A 5,759-nucleotide genomic window follows, 5' to 3' on the forward strand; every position below is an offset into this window, starting at 1 on the left:
CGCCATTCGACGGCCAACACCGCGGTTCCTGGTGTGTCCGCTGTGCCGTGCGTGTGATCATTGCTTGTACAGCCCTCTCGCAGTGTCCGGAGCAAGTATGGTGGGTCTGACACACCGGTGTCAATGTGTTCTTTTTTCCATTTCCAGGAGTGTAGTTACTGATGATGAGCCTTCTACTAAGGTAAACAGAACACAAATGAAGAGACCCACGATTGGCCTACAGAGGGAAAGGGATGGGCCAGGGAGAGTAGGGAGTGAGAGAGGGAGGACATTGTCCTCAGAGAGATATATACAGGGTGTTACAAAAAGGTACGGCCAAACTTTCAGGAAACATTCCTCATACACAAAGAAAGAAAATATGTTATGTGGACATGTGTCCGGAAATGCTTACTTTCCATGTTAGAGTTCATTTTATTACTTTTCTTCAAAGCACATTAATCATGGAATGGAAACACACAGCAACAGAACGTACCAGCGTGACTTCAAACACTTTGTTACAGGAAATGTTCAAAATGTCCTCCGTTAGCGGGGATACATGCATCCACCCTCCGTCGCATGGAATCCCTGATGCGCTTATGCAGCCCTGGAGAATGGCGTATTGTATCACAGCCGTCCACAATACGAGCACGAAGATTCTCTGCATTTGGTACCGGGGTTGCGTAGACAAGAGCTTTCAAATGCCCCCATAAATGAAAGTCAAGAGGGTTGAGGTCAGGAGAGCGTGGAGCCCATGGAATTGGTCCGCCTCTACCAATCCATCGGTCACCGAATCTGTTGTTGAAAAGAGTACGAACACTTCGATTGAAATGTGCAGGAGCTCCATTGTGCATGAACCACATGTTGCGTCGTACTTGTAAAGGCACATGTTCTAGCAGCACAGGTAGAGTATCCCGTATGAAATCATGATAACGTGCTCCACTGAGTGTAGGTGGAAGAACATGGTGCCCAATCAAGACATCACTAACAATGCCTGTTCCAAACGTTCACAGAAAATCTATGTTGATGACGTGATTGCACAATTGCGTGCGGATTCCGGTCAGCTCACACATGTTGATTGTCAAAATTTACAATTTGATCACGTTGGAATGAAGCCTCATCCGTAAAGAGAACATTTGCACTGAAATGAGGATTGACACATTGTTGGATGAACCATTCGCAGAAGTGTACCCGTGGAGGCCAATCAGCTGCTGATAGTGCCTGCACACGCTGTACATGGTACGGAAATAACTGGTTCTCCCGTAGTACTCCCCATACAGTGACCTGGTCAACGTTACTTTGTACAGCAGCAACTTCTCTGACGCTGACATTAGGGTTATCGTCAACTGCACGAAGAATTGACTCGTCCATTGCAGGCGTCCTCGTCGTTCTAGGTCTTCCCCAGTCGCGAGTCATAGGCTGGAATGTTCCGTGCTCCCTAAGCCGCCGATCAATTACTTTGAACTTCTTCCTGTCGGGACACCTTCGTTCTGGAAATCTGTCTCGATACAAACGTACCGCGCCACGGCTATTGCCCTGTGTTAATCCATACATCAAATGGGCATCTGCCAACTCCGCATTTGTAAACATTGCACTGACTGCAAAACCACGTTCGTGATGAACACTAACCTGTTGAAGCTACGTACTGATGTGCTTGATGCAAGTACTGCAGAGCAATGAGTCGCATGTCAACACAAGCACCGAAGTCAACATTACCTTCCTTCAATTGGGCCAACTGGCGGTGAATCGAGGAAGTACAGTACATACTGACGAAACCAAAATGAGCTCTAACATGGAAATTAAGCGTTTCCGGACACATGTCCACATAACATCTTTTCTTTATTTGTGTGTGAGGAATGTTTCCTGAAAGTTCGGCCGTATCTTTTTGTAACACCCTGTATAAGGGCCCTACACGATATTAGGCAGGTGTATCAGTTTCTTTGGCTCTTCAGTGTAAATTATGACAGGACTGCAGGTAGGGTGGTATGCAGAATAAGTGAGGGGATAAGTTCATCTGATATAGTTTGCTGTTGATGAACCTTCTACTAAGGTAAACAGAACACAAATGAAGAGACCCACGATTGGCCTACAGAGGGAAAGGGATGGACCAGGGAGAGTAGGGGGTGAGAGAGGGAGGACACTGTCCTCAGAGATAAGGACATTGACCTTTGAGCTGGTTGGTAAGAGCTGTGGGCCCATTGATCCGAAACCGGCTCTGGCGTTCTACTACTAACATGGCTCTCATTTTTCACAATTTTAATCAATGCTCACCTGTCTAACACCTATTGTACAACACACTTCAGCTTTATGCATTTATACTCCACATTTCAAAACTCAAAGGAAACCACTTGATGTTGATTTCTGAAGTAATATAAGATCCGTTTCTTGTCGCACTTTTTAAGCACAAATATATTGCTATGTTTCGCAACATTCCTATGGATACTCGTAGTCATCGTACTGACTTCCTGCTCGTTGTTAAGTGGATCGAAAAGGTAGGACCTGTTGGTAACCAAGAGATGTAAGACGTTTTCCTTGCCTGTTTTTATCTCTGTAACTGCTCAAGGTAATTTTCGGATAAACAAGAGCACACAAATCTCTGTCCCTACTAATCACCCTAACTTTTACGCCCTTGTCTCCCATTCCGTAGCTGATAAGATGACTTCTCTCTTATAGTACTATAACATGATCAGAAAATTTACGCAACTTCTCCAAGGTCTCCTTTAAATATTTCGCCACATCATCTCCTAAGGTGGTGAATTTATAGAAATATCCGGTTACCATGTTTGAGCCTTCTTTAAGACATAACTTCACCCAAATTAGTCCGCATTTGGCACCTGTATTAATCTCAATAGCTAGTATCGAATTATTGAAGATTGTAAACATGCCTCCACCTCCAGTGTCCCAATTATTTTTGCGATATACAAGCTACGTGTGATAAAAAAAATTGTTGCTATTCACATCCCACTTCACCCAACTTTCTGTACCAAGTACCTCGTCAGCATTATGAGTATTATTGCCCATAAGCGAGCCTAGTTCTGGGAAGCTCCCATGTGTGTTCCAGCAATTGACTAATACAGTTTCAATATTTTCTTACTATGAAAAGACATTACGAGTGCTACCCTACGTCATTAATTGGGATGACATTTTCCCCTCTCTGAAAGCAGTCGTAAATTTTCCTAGGGTTGAGAAAGTGTTTTACCATACCAAAAAGAATACCGTAAGTGCGCTTACACACCCTACTTGCCGTCTGTTGTGTGAAGTGCGCGAGACTTGTTAAAAGGAGTCCTGTAATTAGCAGAGGAGGAAAACCTAACATCTAAGATCTGGTTTAAGCCCTCCACCCGATTCCATAACAGCGGATCACGAACGGTTTTGAAAACGATATTAGCCAGATGCCTGCTGAAAACCCGGACAGCAGGCATCATTCGTACTAAGATGAGCTACGATTCGCACCCAATCCGTTCAACAGCCACAGGCAGATCCTGCTCCACATCTTCTAAGAGGATCCCCTCTGTCATACACACGGAGTGGACACTGGCCTTGCTGTAATACTTGCCCGTTATTTTCATGATGTGTTCCATCAACTGCCTAATGCTGGAGTCCTGACCAGCAAACGCATTCTCTGTTGAGGTCCAAACAATGGGGGAGACCTAAAATCGGTACCTGAGGTGTATGGAGACATCCATGTGGCCAGTATTCATTTTCGCCTTCCATCAAGAGATTCGCGACTAATCCACTGTTTCGCGTGTGAACCACAGAAGCCAGGCGTATGAGACTGTGTGCTAGGCAACGTTAGAGGCAACAGAGATGCCACAGTTTTCGACGCAAGTTTCTCATCGCCACTTCAGCTCAAGGCATCAGTCTGAAGTCTGCTGATCTTGACCAACGTAGCTTCCAACTGTTTCGGACAACAGCCACCCTTAGCTGCATCCATATTGTAACAACTAAAACGGCTTCTGACACCTAATGTAACAGTTGTGTTACTACATGTGACACTTCTGTCACTCAATGTAACTGTGTTTTCTCTTTTGATGCTGTCAATTGTCAGGATGAGCATTCTAAAGCATTCTGTCAGGGTGAAAATATTAAATAAATTAACTTTTCTCTCTTAACAACATGTGGGCAGGGTGGGTTCTTCCTTGGCTCGGGTATGAGGTCGAATGAAACATCATTTTTACATAAGATAACTTTTATTGAAGATTTATACAAATGTATCTTACGGGATGTTCTGGTTCGGAGAGCGGCGGCTGTGTCGTTTGTGAAGTCTTCTGCTGCGGCAGCGGCAGTGGCGGCGGCGGCGGCGGCGGCGTCTGATTACGCGTAGCGGTGTGTATCTCGTGTCGCCGTCTCGCCCAGCTGACCGGAGACGCGCAGCGGGAGGTGGCCGGTTTAACTATTGCGAGCGAAGTCGTGCATCGGATGATACCTTGGGTGTGGCGTCCCAGTGTTTCTCTTCTCTAAGCGGCCGCGTGTGTTGTGCGTCGACCAGCGGAGCGGGGCGGCGGGGCAAGGCCAGTGTCCCGAACTCGAACCACGGACACCCGCTTGCCAGTCTTCGGCTGTCAGGTCTTTATCCCAGCTCACAGGTGACTGCTGAGGTGAGGCCGTCTCCTTCCCGTCCTCACGAGTCACCCGGGTACGTAAAAATCAGACTTCCAATACCTTTTAACTTCTGTCTTCTGGCGCTGCGGCTGCTGCTTGCTATTCCATTACAGCGGCGGACTTGGTGCGTCTGTGCATGATGCAGTCTCTTCTTGCATGACGGTCTTCAGCACCGAAACTGACTGAAAACTACTGCTGCTCTTCTTTTCTTCCTTCGTCTCTCGTCTTCGTCTCCGTTCCCGTCTCCGTCTTCGTCTTCGTCCCCGTCTTCATCTGTCTTCCTCTGTCTTCATCTGTCTTCATCTGTCGGGCCCACCGCGTCTCGCGTATTTATTCACTTCAGTTCACTGGAGGTGAACGACTTCACGGCCATTGCCTCTTCTGTCACGTTGAAAAGCTTCTCGAAGAATCTTCTTGACCTCGGTCATTGGCTCTTGGAATGTAGGCGGGGGCCTCTGATCGCATGTGAAGACTGAGAAACACGTGAGCCGGTCATTGCCTCTTCCGTCACGTTGAAAAGCTTCTCGAAGAATCTTCTTGACGTCGGTCATTGGCTCTTGGAATGTAGGCGAGGGCCTTTGCTCACATGCGACAACTGAGAAACACGTGAGCCGGTCGGGCGATGCCCTGACGGCTGAATCGACAGCGCCCGCTTATGTGGAACTCGCTGACTTCACGGTCATTGTCTCTTCTGTTCTGCTGTTCTGCACGCTGAATGCCAGTATGTAACTCTCTAAACTAAACCAAGTTTTTCATTTATATTCTAATTTCTAGTTCACTTTGATTTCACTAATTTATTTACCTAAGTACCACTCAACAATATACAATGTACATTGTTCCTCTCCATCTTCATCTGCGTCCAGTTACATGAGGTATAGTTTTCTTGCACAAGCAGTTGCTAAATTCAGTCCACGTATTGTTGCTACGCTGCTCCCAGCTATCACTCGCTCGTCAAGAACTGGAGCAGTAGTGACTGTTTCTAATGGTAGTAATTCAGATCGAATCAGGCGACTGTAGCGATTTGATAACATGAAACTACATTTTGAAGACAGACAACGTTACGCTAAGTCTCAAAATACGCAAACAACTAGAGAAATGAAGAGCACTGATCAACACAGGCAATACATAAAGAAAAACAGGTCACTTCCAAGTAGAGGTACATTATAAAACGGCTGATCTAG

This window comes from Schistocerca piceifrons, chromosome 1 (assembly GCF_021461385.2).
Source record: "Schistocerca piceifrons isolate TAMUIC-IGC-003096 chromosome 1, iqSchPice1.1, whole genome shotgun sequence".
In the NCBI taxonomy this organism is placed as follows: Eukaryota; Metazoa; Arthropoda; class Insecta; order Orthoptera; family Acrididae; genus Schistocerca; species Schistocerca piceifrons.